This window comes from Arvicanthis niloticus, chromosome 17 (genome assembly GCF_011762505.2).
Source record: "Arvicanthis niloticus isolate mArvNil1 chromosome 17, mArvNil1.pat.X, whole genome shotgun sequence".
In the NCBI taxonomy this organism is placed as follows: Eukaryota; Metazoa; Chordata; class Mammalia; order Rodentia; family Muridae; genus Arvicanthis; species Arvicanthis niloticus.
Genome location: NC_047674.1, coordinates 48126875 through 48142918, shown reverse-complemented (window position 1 = coordinate 48142918; position 16044 = coordinate 48126875). Strand labels below are relative to the sequence as shown.

Sequence of the window (16044 nt, the reverse complement as noted above, 5' to 3'; positions counted from 1 at the left end):
AAAACCAATAATCCTAGGATATCTAAAATAATCAGGAACATTGAGAGAAATACTGGAGAAGTTACCATCCCTAAATTAAAGAAAAAGTACTTTGTCAAAAATTTATTCAAGTTTTTAGAGAACTCAATTGACTTGAATAAATATAACAGCCTTCTCACACTTGTTATATTATTCCACATGGAAGAATGGATCTCTTTGCTGTTATAGTAACTTCTCAAGAATTGGTTTATCAACATTCAGTAATAAATGGGGAATAGTCTCATAGGACCTGCTCACTCTCTTTGAAGTCACTGAAAGAAGACAACTTCTGAAGCAGGGGGAGTAACTTCTGTGGCATAGCCTATGGTGAGTTGCATTGTTCCTGGGATCAATTCATATAGATGACCATGTATGTACTCCTAGTTAAACCCAGCCTGTCTAGAATAACAACAAAAAACAAAGAATAATTCCAAACAGAATTTATTGAGCAAAAAGATTATTATTATATGGAGATGAATGAAAATAAGAGAGCCTGAAGTGTGAGTGTGATCAAAATCTATCACCTACTTGTATGGTATCTCCAAAAAATCACATAAAGGTTGAAAATAAAACACATGATAATTAATACTGTATAATTATAAAGATTCATAGTGTGAAGTGATGTCCATTTCAGTCCAGTCTGATCAGGGTAATCTATGTAAGACTGAGGGCCCCATGATGGTTCCACATGAAATCTTACTGTGTATTTATGCCATATGGTCTGATACTGTTGGTAGCAACTCCTTTTGGGGTAAAATGATCATTTTATAGGCGTTGAAAATCACATTTCCTCAATATCACATGTGAACATTACAATTTATAGCATGACAAAATATACAGTTAGGAAGAATGAAAATGTTTAATTCTGTTCATTACCACAACAGTAGTAATGTTAGTAAAATTTTATAGTGTTAGAAAGGTTCAAACTCACTGTTTTAAGGTATGGAATGTTCCAGTATTTATTTTGAAGTGATGCTAATTCTCAGCTTCTGCTACATTCATACATTATAAATTATAATTTCCTGAACAGCAATGTTGATGGTGTGTTCAAGTCCACAGACACAGCCTACTCTGCTGGCTCTGAGTCATGGTTCACAAGGTTTTAAAACACAGAGTCCAAAGATGCTCCCTTAGTAAACATTTCTTAATAAAATGTGTGTGATTTGGTGACAGCCTTTTAGTTCACATCACTCCAATGCATGCGCACAGGAATGAACCATTGTACAAGGCTCACCACCAGGGTATCATTGTCGCCATGGGATTGGGGCACTTCAAGAGGGCTGTCCTACTTCTAGGGCTGTGTCTCAGAGTTTAGCCTTCACCCATTTTCTGCACATCATCCTGTGGTAAACCAATCTTAAATGTTTGCTTGCAGTAAACTGGCTGCTGACAATTTATCTCAACAGATTGAACTAAATGCCATTTGAGAATTTGGATTTGTGTTTTCCATTTTTGGTTTTAATATAAATGCCTGACTGTGCTCAATCATCAAGCTGCATGCATGAGAAACTGGCCAGCCCAAAGAGTGTATTAATCATTAGCAAATGGAACTTTAAGGAGTCCACTAAGTGCTTACTTATAAAGTAGTATGAACTTGTAAGTAATACTGTATAAGTACTACTTTATAAGTAGTACTGTAGAACTGATGTAAGGGGCTTGATCTTTAGGGGGCAAGACCACCAACCAATACATGCAAATTTTGTGTGTGAACAGGAGGTACTTTTGACATTCAGTTTTGCTAGATACAAAAAAGAATGAAGAAATGAACCTTTTTCTTTTTTTGTAAGAGGGAAATAAAATTTCAATTTGATTCTTCTAGAGGGGGAAAAGTAGTTGAAAGTTGGTCTTCATTTTGTAGTCATCATCTGTATGAATTCTTCATAGTTGACTTGTCCATCCCAATAACTATCTGCTTCTCTGGTCATTTCATTAACTTCTTCATCTGTTAGGTTCACTACTAAGTTTATCAACACTTGGGACAGTTCTGCTGCACTGATGTAAACATTTCCATCCTTGTCAAAGTCTCGGAATGCCTCACGGATTTCTTCTTGGCTATCTGTGTCTTTCATTTCTCTAGCCATCATAGACAAGTACTCTAGGAAGTCAATGGTGCCATTCCTGTCAGCATCCACTTCCTTGAACATATCCTGCAGTTCAGCTTCTGTTTGGTTCTGATCCAGTAATAACAAGACAGTCTCCAGTTCCTTTGTGGTGATGGTGCCATCACCATCTTTATCATATAGGGGGAAAAATTCCTTGAATTCTGCAATCTGTTCTTCAGTCAGCTGATCAGCCATGGTGCTAGCTAAGGAAAGAAGAATGGAGCAGGTGTGAGGGTGGTTGCACCAGGGCAGGGGCTATAATTTAAGTATTTATTATGACAATCAGTCAAGTCTTTATTAGGAGGAAAAATTTTTAATAATTACTGAGAATGATTAAAAAAATATACCATTTTAACGAAGTTCATATTTAGTGAAGATTATATCATCAATCCTATTTAAAATTATCCATATGCTACACAGCAATATATGGCTTATTTATCTCTTGAGATTGAGGCAGATTCCTTATGCTATAGAAGTTAGTGGATAATTTTGGCTGTTAGCCCTCTCAATCAGCTTTTATATCTGAAATGATTCTTAAACTTACCTGTCCCTTCAGTGACCATTAATGTTAACAGCAAAATTGTGAGAAAATATATCACTCGAAATGAAGCCATGGCTGAAACAAAGCAGAGAAGATATCATAATTGTAGAAAGCAGTGTATGAGACAAGGAAGAAAATCAAAATATTGATAGAAGTTATTCTGAGCATCTATTTGTGATAAATTCTTTAACAATATAAGGAGGGAAGAGATACCAAAAAGGGCCACTGTAGGTTTATTGTGCCCACCTTGCCTCCAATAGGACTGAAACATAATCCCGAAGGCTTTACTGATGCCTCACCTGTGTATTTGCAAAGGGAGAAGATTTCCAAGTTTCTTTTGTAAAATTTCTATTTCTCTGTCATCAAAAGGGAAATTTGAGAAATCAAAACAATTATAAATTGTTAAAAGTTGCTTTCCTTGTGTATCATCTTTTGATTTACTATTGTCTGTTGGAAGCCAACTTTTAGCAGAAAGCTGCTATCAGCTTTGCAGCCATCTTGAGCCATATACCCTGACATGAGAGTTGGATTACAAAAGCCTACAACAGCTGAGCACACTATGATAACATCTTGCTTTAGATACCCAGGACTTTCCTTGGATGTGTGAGATTAAAGATGTGTGATTTAAGAGTGTGACGTAGAGATCAGATTTAAAGACAAGACCTAAGGGCATGATTAAAGGTGTAACTTAGAGGCATGGCTTAGAAGTGAGACATATGCTGGGTAGTGGTGGCACACGCCTTTAATCCCAGCACTTGGGAGGCAGAGGCATGCGGATTTCTGAGTTCGAGGCCAGCCTGGTCTACAGAGTGAGTTCCAGGACAGCCCGGGCTATACAGAGAAACCCTGTCTCAAAAAACAAAAAAAAAAAACAAAAACAAAACAAAACAAAAAAAAAAACAAAAAAAAAAAAAAAAGAAAGAAAGAAATGAGACATATAAAAGGCAGAGGCATTTCATATAAAAGAAATGAGACATATAAAAGATGGCAGAGATAGAGAATCAGACACTTTAGAGAGAATGAGACACTTTAGGAGACACTTCAGAGAGTACAAGTTGGAGTACAACTTGGAGTAGGAATTAGGCATTAGGTAGCAGGCACTTGGAAGAGAACTTGGAAGAAGTAACTTGGAACTTGGAGGCACTAGGTACTAGGAACTAGGGACTAGAAACTTAGGACTTGGGACTTGGACTAAGAAAAGACTGAAGAATAAACGGGATTGAATCACACTATCTGGTCTCCATTCTTTGAGTCTGTCCTCACTTTCTTGCTGAACCCAGACCTGTGGACTGGAGCGGCAGCTTGGGCCAGGATACAGTGGCTGCCCAAACTTGGGGTAGCCCAGGCATCAACATTTTGCTCGGGCTGGGACATTTTTTGGCGCCCAATGTGGGACTAGTGTGGTCCTCAACATTTTTGGCGCCTGAACAGGGACTCTAGCTTGGGCCACAACATTTTTTGGCGCCCAACGTGAGGCAGCAAGAAAGAGAGATCCAGTGAGGGATGTTACTGGAAGAAGGATCTGTTGATTGTCGCAGGAATCTGCTGCACATATAAAGGTAAGGAAAATGGGACAAGAAATTAATCAACCTGAATCCAACTCTCTGTTTTGGTTTGCTTCAAGAAAGGTAATGAAAACCGGACAAGAAATTAGTCAGCCTGAATTCAACTCTCTGTTTTGGTTTTGTTGTTTGCTGCTCGCATGTGTTAATTTTCTGCTTTTGTTCTTGAACGCTTTCTTCTTTGTTCAAAATAAAAGGAAGCATACATTAGAATCCAAAATACAACCAAAAGTTGATGACAATTTGTCAGATCCAGATTGTGCTGACTTAGAGGAAGAGGCAGATGAACATTATAACCCTGAATGGCCCTCTTCCAGAATACCCCCTCCCTATGCACCACCACCTCCAAATGCTACAGCAATGGAGATGGTGGTTATAGATCCCATAAGGAAGTTACAGGAATAAACATCTGTTCTTAAACAACAAATAGAGCTAGAAAAAGAGTATCAGGACTTAATTAATCAGCTACAAAAATTAAAGACAGGAAAGATGTCTCAAGAGGTAAACTGCAAAAATCCTCTGGCTCCTTGTGTTCCTCAACCAGGAGTCCAAAGACAGTCTCTGTCATCTAGCTTAAGATTAGCCACAGATCATCCAGAGAAGGGAAATGCCGAGGCTTTCCCTGTATCAGAGACCAGAGACAACCAAGGGATTGCTTGGAGACATCACACAGGATTTAATTTTCAAATTATTAAGGAATTAAAAAATGCAGTATCACAATATGGTGCCACTGCTCCTTTTACTCTTGCAATTTTAGACTCTGCCGCAGAGGAGTGGCTGACTCCTAGTGATTGGAATGCGTTAGGGAGAGCAATTCTTAGTGGTGGAGACTATTTAATTTGGAGATCAGAGTATCATGAGAATTTTAAAGAGACAGCTAAGAGAAACATTCAGGCAGGCAATAGTTGGTCCTTTGATGCCTTAGTAGGAGAAGGGCAATTTGCTTCTAGTGATAACCAGATGCAATATGACCCAAGTTTATATGCTCAAATTCAAAATGCAGCCATGAAGGCTTGGCATAAACTTCCAGTAAAGGGAGACCCTGGTGCATCTTTAAAAACAGTCAGGCAAGGGACTGATGAGCAATTTTCTGACTTTGTTCATCAATTAATGACAACAGCAGGGAGGATTTTTGGTAATGCAAAGACAGGTGTAGACTATGTGAAACAACTTGCAAATGAAAATGCTAATCCTGCCTGCCAAGTGGCCATTAGACCTTATAGGAAAAAGACAGACCTTACGGGGTATATCAGACTCTGTTCTGACAAAATTATCTGTTCATAGAGTTCTATAAACAGACAGATATGGATAAATTCGTAAGGGTTGTGATTATACAGACAGAAACATACAATAATTTGAATCACATTGTATGAAGAAAAATTGTAAATTATGCTATTATTTTTATTACTCAAATCAAATTTCGCTTTGCTCCTTCAGTAGAAATTATACATAATGAATTTTAAATTTAATTTATTTGATATCATTCAATTTATGCTTTGAAAAACAGGAAATTTCATAGTTTTATTATATTTCAAATACACCTGATCAATCTCACAGTGCTTTATCTCAGTACTTGACAAATTCTATTCCTTTAGATGCTGCTAAAGGCTTCTTAGTGTTGATACATTAGACGTCCTGATGGAACTCATACAAATAGTTGTTGTTATTGTAAATTGAAGAGGTAATACCTTACATTGTATACTCTGTGTACATTGTGAAACTTCATATTATTTTTTTAAATCATTTTTTTTTTTTTGTTTTTTTGGGTTTTTTTTGGTTTCTTTCTTTTTTTTTTTTTTTTTGGCTTCTAATTGTTATCTGGCTAAAAGACAATGCAGAGACATTATCACCAAGCATCTATTACATTTTGCATTTTGAACATCATTTATACTTTTTCTCTATTCACATACTTCCATATACTCCATTATACTCCCTTTCAATTATGTGCCTAATTTTTCTTTTGAATTTATAGTACAATTTGAATTAGAAGCTCTCCATACATATCTGTAGTGTTATTTTATTCCTTGTACTTCATACATTCAAATAACTACAAAACATTCTGGTAATACTGAATCATCATACAATCACTGCCTTTACCTTGGAGAGTAATGACATTCACTCCTCTACTTGGTGAAACATTAAATAGTGAATTGCAAGTATAGCTTGTGTTTCTTCTTACACTTTAATGAAACTTTTGCTATTATCATTTACAAATGAAGAATTGCACTTAAATTGAGTTTTGTAGCCATCAATGTATTATCTTGCTATATATTGCTTCCTATTTGACTAGGTTATTTATAAAGATTTCTGGGTAGTCCCATAACTTCCACATAAATTTCCAAGTCTGAGTTTCTTATATGGCTCTAGCCACAGTATTCCTAGCATTGTAATGACTGATATCTTATCTTAAATCTTATTGTCATGCTCTTTAGTCTTACCTCAAATTGCTTGTTTCATAGGCCTTCAGTTCAGATCAACTCTTGTTTCAGCCTCCTCCTCTTCTCTGCTTTTCTGGATTTCCTCCTTTCCTTATAAGAGGTGAGATTGAGAGATTTGACATTTGATGTGGCTGTGCTACATTTGCTGCTCTTCCAAGCAAAGTGGATTGATTGAAAGGTTTCTTATGGGTTCTGTTTGTTGAGCATCAGATTATTTAAGATTGTGACCATGGATAGCAGCCTAGAGTATGCTCTTTCCATGTGATTGTTGGGTCAACAACCTAATGTTTGTCTTTCCTCCTGGAGATTTCCCTATGTACTTTTTCAAACAAAAGTCAGGGAGGGGAGACTCACACCTATGTTCAGTGAGGGTTTATCATTTTAGTTCACCCATTTGGTTTTGTTTGTGATCATATTAACCTTATTACTATCTTTGTATTTATCCATTCTCCTATCTCTTGCTATGCTGTCTTCCCTTGATCTTAGTACTTTTTATTTATTTCTTTTTCACATTCCAATCAATGTCCCCTTTCCTCCTTTAATCACAATCTCCTCTTACAATACCTTCTTCTTTTCTCCATGCCTGCTCCTCAGAGAATAAGAGCAAATCTTTGGTTACCACCATTCACTGGAGCATCTATATACAGAAGGTATATAAACACTCTTTCCCACTGAGACCTAACCATGGAGTCTAGGGAAGGGTAAAGTGATTAAAGAGCAGAGAACATAAACGTAGAATGCCCCACTCTGCTTTTTATGGTTCCCATATGATGAGCAAGCAGAACATTTGCTACTAGTATGTAGGTGGTCACATTGCAGACCTGCATGATCATTGTTTGGTTGCCCAATCTCTGTGATTCCCCCATGGACACAGGTTAGTTAACACTTTATGTCTCCTCATATGCCCATGGACCTTAAGGCTTGCTCAGTACTTTATCTGTCTCTTCTACAAGATGCTCTAAGTTCTGCCTGGTATTTGATTGTGAGTTTATATCTATCTCTATTCCCTGTTGGATAATGCTTAGGAAAAGAAAGTTATGTTAGGCTTCTGTGTGGAAAATAGCTGAGTATCATTAATAGTGTCAGAGGTTGGCTATATTACATGTAATGGATCTCAAGTTTCAGCAGTCATTGCTGGACCCTTACCATAGGCTGTGCACTGTCTTTATCTCTTCACAACTTTAGGTTGAAGGATTTGGGGGTATATTGATAACCCCAACCATTTTCTGGAAATTTTTCCTGGATAAATGTGTTAGTTACTTCAGTCTCTATATGCCCTCTTATAGAAATCCCAACTACCCTCCCAGACATAGAGTTCCTGTATTCTCTTCAGTGCTAGGCCTCCAGCTATATCAAGAGATGCTTCTCACTGGTGATATTATGTCACTCAGCCTTCATCTACCACCCCTCTACCCATATCTGATCAACATCTTCTTTCACAATCTTAACCACCCTCATACCCACTTCCCTTTTTCTATCAAACTATGATGATAGTTAACTTTTTCCTTCTTAGTTACATCCAAACATGCTCATTTTCATCTTCTCCTCTTATTAACTTGTTTCTTTATGTCTGTGGATAGTGGCATGGTTATCCTGTACTTCATGCCTAATCTCTACTTGTAAGTGAGTACATACCACATCTACATTTTTAGCTCTGCATTTCTGCACTCAGGATGTTATTAGTAAATTCCATCCATTTGCCTGTAAAATTCTTAGTTTCTATGTTTTTAATAGATAAATATGATTTCATTGTGCAGAAGTACCACATCTTCTTTATCCATTTTTCAGTTATTGGACATCTAAGCTGTTTCAAGTTTCTGGTTATGACAATTAAAGTTATTATGAACATAGATAATCAAGCGTTTATGTTGTATAATTAGGTATCTTATGGGTATATGCCTAGAAGTGATATAACTATGTCTTGAGGTAAAACAATTCAAAGTTTTCTGAGAAAGCACCAAATTGATTCCCAAATTGGTTGTTCAAATTCACACTGCGGCTAACAATGGAGTGCACCTATGTTCCAAATCCTCTCCACAATGTGTTTTCACTAGAGATTTATTTAATCCTAGCCATTCTGAGAGTTATAAAATAGTATCTCAGGATTATTTTATTTGTTTTTTCTCAATTATTAAACAAATGGAACATTTTTGTAAATATTTTGTGGCCTCTACTGATTACTATTTTTGGAAATTATCTGTTTAGTTCTGTTCCCCCTTTTAAATTAGGTTATTTGTTTTGTTGGTTTCTACTTTCTTGAGAACTATATTCATTTTTTAAAAAAATACTATCCCTTTGTCAGAAGCTTAGTGTAGATATTTTTCAAATGTTAGGCATTTATTTTGTCCTACTGAGAATGCCATTTGCCATAAAGTATCTTTTCATTTTCATGAAGTTTTCTTTGACAGTTGTTGATCATAATGCATCCCTTCATCTCTAAAGTGAAGCCTTATTGATCATGATGGATGGTGATTGAATATGTTCTAAGATTTGGTTTGTAAGGTGTATTTATTGAGTATTTTTTGCATCTATGTTCACAAGAGATATTGATGTGAAATTCTCTTTTGTTGTCCAAGGACAAACATTGGATTGATGTTGGGGACTCCTATGAAATGATTAGGGGAATGATTGAAGGAACTGAAAAGTATGACACCTTAGGCAGACCAACAGTGTTAACCTACCTTGACACCTGAAAGATCACAGAGACTGAGCCACCAACCCAAAAGCCTATAGGAGATGGTCTAAGGTTCCTGTACATAGTAGCATAAGCCTACCATCTCTCGTCCCAATGGGAGCAGATGTGCCAAATTTGGAGGGGGAGATTCCTGGAAGCATACTTTCAAAAATCAAGGCAAGGTTAATAATGGAAAAAATATCAGAGGGTGTAGGGTATGGGAAGATATTGGGTGTATATAAATTGAATAATTAATAACAATAAAACATATATAAATAAGTTGATTTCTCTAGTTATTTTTATTTTTTACTCATGTAACAACCTGGAATAATAGCATATACCTATTCTAACCTCTAATGCCACTATGTAGTTAATATGGAATGACATAAATGAATGAATACTTGAAAGTTTCAATAATAAGTTATATAAAAATTAAGAAATGTTTGATCTCACCTAAGGTATGGTTAATTCACTACACAGATGGTTCTATCCTTTAGAAGGAAATTAATCAATTTGACAGTTCACAAAGAACAATACAGCTGTAAAAATATGAAAGAAAATAATGACTGCTCTTAAAACAGAGTGCCCTTGTTATGAAATTGTTTCCTTTGGAAGGGTCAAATGCACTGCAATGTTATCCAATCCAATTATTGTTAATTCAGAGAGATTAAAATAAAGGAATATTGCCTTGTTGCCCTAGAGGGAAGCCATGTCAGGAAGATAGTTTGGTAATTGTAAGGAGGAAAAACAGTTGCACAAACCTATGGATAATTCAGTGGCAAGAAATCTATGAGACATCAGTGAAGTGATGTTTGGCATTTAAAATAGGAGTAAAGATAACAGGACTATGTATAAAAAAATCCATTGCACCTTTGATTAGAAATGGTATCTTGTGAGCATGTGCTACTTGAAAACTCTTTTGCAGTAATTGTGTTGAGAGATACACATGGATATTTATTGATACTGCTTTGGGGCTAAGACAATGTTCAAAAAAGATGCTAAAAATATGGATCATAACTAGAATGTGGAAAAGAATTGTACTTTATTAAACAGTATTTTTAAATTATAATTCTTAAAAGTTATTTAAAATATAACTTTAGAAGGTTTTCAAAAATTTTATTTTCATGGCAAAAATATTCAGAAATTTTACAACAATGCTTGTTTCTTGGAAATACTATTCCTAGTTTGTCCACACAAATCATCGCTTGGAATAAATTTATAATATAGGTTTAAAAAACAAAAAGGAATATGTAAAATATAACTATATATCAATGTACAATGTGCCATGTTATATGACTATACTGTAAAACTTGAAGAAAAGTAAGGCTTTTTTATTCAAATTTAATTTTAAAATATGAGTAAAATGTGCTATTTCTCAAATTACATTTTAAAATTTCTTAGATTTTTGTCTATGATTTTTTTCATAGAAAACACAAAGATATAATTGAGATTTTAGTATTTTTTTAAAAGTCAGAAATTGTATTATTATTCATAATTTGCCCATAATCTTTTGATTCAGCATTATTTTTCATTTCTATTAAATTTCCTCATTTATTTAAAGTGAAATATATTTAATGTATATATTTAATCATATTATATATATGATTAAAACAATGTATCATGATATATACATTTATTTGAAAGAATGACTTCATTAAGACACATCCTAGAGATTAGTAGTTTATTCATCTGTGTCTGTTTATTATTAAATTTTCAAGAAGAATTTGCTTCTGAAGCATAAGTCATACAGAAAGACTGAGTTATGTACATATTTATCCAGTAAACAATTGACGAATATTTTTCTGTCAACAAAATCAGAATTTATTGATTAGCAACAAATTACTGAAACAACTTGTTTCCTAGGCCATAATGACAAGCATTCTCAATTTGAACCATCTGATTTATAGCTTCTACTACTCTGGTGAAATTCCATAGGGCCACAATAAAATCATGCAGGAAAGAGTTAATTTGCTTATATTTCCATTAACTACATTATCAAACGAAAGCCAAGGGAATAGCCATTGCTGAGATATGAAATGATGTTGATTACTGGTATGCTTTTCCTGTCCTTCTGAGCCTGATTTCTTATGCAACATAAGAAGTTTATACCATATATTGGTACTTCTCACATCAGTCACTAACTAAAAAAAGTTTTCTAGATGGATGTTTTGAGGCATTTTCTCAAGTGACTTTGTTTTATTTTAGACATCTAAACAGCTATAACCATTTTGGAAATAGATATGGTGATTTCTCCGAAAATTGTGAATCTATCTACCTCAAGACATAGCTATATAATTTCTGCTAATATACCAAAAGGAAACCTCACTGTAATACTAGGATAATTTCTGTAGGGCATTTATTGTTAATAGCCAGAAACTGAAAACATTCTATACCTAGCTTATCTGAAAAAAAAAAATGGATGGAGAAAATGTGGTATATTTACACAGTGAATTCTTTCTCAGTTACTAAAACCAATAACATGAAGAATTTTTCCAGCATGGGAATGGAACTAGAAACAACCATTTTGAGTAGGCTAACACAGACTAAGAAAAGCTAGCATGGTGTATATTTACTTATAACTGAATATTAACAGTAAAAAAAGGATAAACAACCAACAATCCACACATCCTCAGAAACTAAGCAACCAGTAGGCTTCAAGTGAGAAACATGTAAATCTCATTTAACGTGGAAACATAACTGTCATCATGGGTAGATATGCAGAATGGACTACATGTGGCTATGGAGTGAAGAAGGGAACAGAGGGAGTCAGGTGTGAAGAGGATAGAGGAAGAGACTACTCTGGAATAAGATTGGAATTTGATTACATCTCTTGAAAAGATAGAAACCTAGGTCAAAGGAAACTCCCAGAAATTGAAGAGTGTGATACTAGGAAAGACTTAGAGTTTTGGGAAATATGGAGTTAATGCTGTACATTTCCTGTAACCAAGCAAGATATTCATTGGAGAAATAGGAAGATGAACCCAGGTAAAAAGATTTCACTTACAATTTGCTCAGCATATATGACGTGCTTGGATAAATGTGACAAAGAAATTGTAGAAATTATCAATCAAGTATTGGTCATTCTTGAGAACCATTGCATGATTGGGATTCCACCCCTGATACTGCTCAGTTCAAAAGTCTGTAAATCCCAAAGCCCAAAAATAGCAACAAACATGAATGACAAAAATCGTTAATGCCTGACATGCATGCCTGCTAACACAAAATCTTGGGTCTCTGTGGAAAAACACTGAAACAGATGGCTATAAGCTATTGTAAACAGGCAGCTTTTCTGGAAATTTACCAGCCTGAGTAGTCATAGACCTTGTAAATAGGCAGCCTTGGTGGATAGTACTAACTTAGATAAGGACAAGTGAACCATAGGCAGAGTCATAGTGACCTGTTCCCTGAACCTTTAACCAGCTGATACCCTATTCTGAAAGACATCTGTACTCCCCCTGAACACCTATGCTCCTGTGTTATCCCCTTCACCACATCCTGCATTTTTGTGTTTATAACCCTTTTCTTAAAGAGTAAAATTATGATTTTATAATAATAAAAAAAGAACTCAAAAAATCGTTAATGCAGTGATTCTCAATCACTCAAACTCTTTACTCTCAGAAAGGTGCATAGCCTAATTGTCATCAGAATGACTTCACCAAGCAACTGATGGAGGGTCATGCACAGAAGTTAAACATATACAGACAACCATAATTTCAGTAGTACTTAAAGAATCTGCAGTGACATAGAGGAAAAAGAGGAAGATAAAGACGAGGAGAAAAGAATGATGAAGAAGAAGAAGAAGAAGAAGAAGAAGAAGAAGAAGAAGAAGAAGAAGAAGAAGAAGAAGAAGAAGAAGAAGAAGAAGAAGAAGAAGAAGAAGAAAAGAAGAAGAAGATGAAGATTACGATGATGATGACTATGACTACAGTGAAAGTGACAGTGACTATGAGGATGAGGTGAGGGTGAAGATGAAGATGAGGATGATTTTAACTCAGTAACCATTCTCCACTTTAAACAACATGTAACTTTTGTGCATGCTTTCTGTAGCTCTTCATAATATTAACTGAGACCAACATGTTGCACCATGAACTCTGATCTAGAAACAATCTCTTTTCAACTACATATCAGAACTCAGGTGTAAATAAACCTATAATAATTTTTAAAAAACAACATTTTTGCATATCTATAACCAAAAAACAAATTATAAAAAGTCATGACAGGCAGAAATTGACTCCCTCTTTGCCAAAATATTTTAAGAATGATGTTGAGGCAAACTATTTTCATTTTAATCGTCTGAAATCTTTTAAACTGTCTCATCAAAAATTACATTGTATCTGTCTCACTGTCTTCCATGCTCTTAATAGTTTCACAATTTAAGCCCTTCTTTAAACATTCAACAGCTTTCTTAATTCAATGCTCAAGTGCACAATCTACCAATAAACAACATGGTCAGGTCTATCACAGCAACAGTGAGCTTGTTCATTTATCCCGCTTTTGTCTTAATCTGTGTACTGCCTGCCATTTTTTTGTCAGCTGGAGATAGGCTAGAGTCATCTGAGAGGAAGTAGCCTCAATTGAGAAAATACTTCATAGGATTAAGCCGTAAGGCAATTTCATATTAGTGATCGAATGGAGGGGGACCCCCCCTATGATGGGTGTTGCCATTCCTAGGATGGTTCTCCTTGATTTATAAGAAAACAGGCTGATTCAGAACAAGAAGGAAGCCAGTATGCAGAACCCCTCCATAGACTCTCCATCAACTCCTGCTTCCAGATTCTTCCATGTTCTGGTTTCTGTCCTGACTTCATTAGATAATATATGGAATTTCAAACTAAATTAACCATTTTTTTGTAGTTGTTTTATCTGATTTTTCTTTGTTAGGATTATGCTTTTTGTTGTTGTTTTCTTTTTTGTTTATCAAACTGTTTCCCTGCATCAAGCTTGAAATATAATCCTGGACAAACAAAGTCCACCCCTGCCAAATGAACTCTACAAACACAGTATGTATTTACTTATATGTTGATGGGGGACATTAAGTGTTTAATAATACACAATTTCTATGGCCAATTAAAGAGGAAGGAAATAGAGTAGAGAGATTAACTTCCCTAGGAAGGGAAATTAAATATATAATTATGAATAAAAAAGGGTGTGGTGTGGGCTGAGTAGAAAGGATCAGGATGATCAAAGTGGAAGGGGAAGAAGCTGGGGTAAAGAGAAAATATGAGAGAACATTCCTAAACCTAAGCCATGTGAAAGGCAGATGGAGGCCTTTTTAGAAAAAGCTGCTTAAATGTACATAGATCTGAAAGAAATCTAATTGTTATCTTACTTTATAATACTTTTTATCTTTTATTGTAAATGACTTTTTATTTTTCAATGTGAATGATCATGAAGAAATGTGGATTTGTGTAATGTGATGTGAAGAAGATCCAGATAGAGTTTTAGGAAAGAAATAGTTTGTACTCTATGAAAATAATCTGTTCTCAATTTAAATGTTATTAGAAATTTATATATATATATATATATATATATATATAATTTAACTTACTTAAATAATGTGTTCTCATAGGCTTACTTGTCAATTTTTATTTTGTTTACCTCTGTCTCTAACACACCTTCATCTTCCTGCACCAAATGGTACTTAAATTATTAATCCCTGACACAACCTCAATTATTTCATACAATATAAAATCTAAACCAACTTACTGGTAGTGTATACTGATGGCAAGTTTTGAGCATTGCATATCATTTTAATCTACTCTCAATTTTAATTAATACTTTATATTTTTCTCATTTTTCTTTTGTATTATTGGAGCAATCATTGAAAGCCAAATTGAGTAATGATTATATATTGCGTATCACCTGGAATCTAGACAGTATAATGTCACAGAATTAAAAGTAGAAAAGCTATACAATACAGCCATTCCACTACTAGGCATTATTTAATAAAATCAAATCAGCACTTACTTCTCATATGTTATTGCAGCAATATTGGTAATATGATATGGAATTAAAATAATTCAATCATATGAGAGTTTTTCAAATATATAAATTAGTTCTGTATTGAAAAAGGCTATTTCCTTGGCCATCAGAATTAGAGAAATATATATTAGTAGCAGCATGATTGACTTGAATGTGAAGGTATATATTTTATTTCTATATTTTTATTTGTTCAATCTACATCCCACTCATTGTGTCCATGAAACAAGCCTTCACTCACCCACCCCCTTTTCCTCACAGCAGGAGGGTGCCCCTGTAAAACCCCCACCCTGGCACATGAAGACTCTCCATGGCAAAATTCATACTCTCTCACTGAGGACTACCAAGACAGCTCAGCAAGAACTGTACCATAAATATTAATTGAATTGTTTTGGTTGCTCGTGTCAAACTTATTTAGTTTGTTATAAATTTTGATTAAGAGGCCTCTAAGTGATATAGGATTGGTAAGACCCTTGCCAATCTCTAGGCTGCCAATTTGTCCTCATGACAGTCCCTTGCATTACAGAAGCTTTCTAATTTCTTGAGGTCACAATTATCAGTTTTTGACCTTAAAGCTTGAACTAATGGTGTCTTGTTCAGGAAATTTTCTCCTGTATAAATTTCATTATATTTAATGATATTTCCCACATTCTCTACTATAAAATTTATTTTATCTGGATTTATTTTGAGGTACTTGATCCACTTGATCTTTGGTTTTGTGCAGGCTGAT

General features: G+C 34.9%; 1 pseudogene; it reads right to left on the bottom strand.

Annotated features, from left to right (window-relative positions):
- Positions 1 to 1676: 1676 nt before the first annotated feature.
- Positions 1677 to 2318, bottom strand: LOC117722538 (calmodulin pseudogene; annotated as a pseudogene).
- Between the last annotated feature and the right edge of the window lie 13726 nt (positions 2319 to 16044).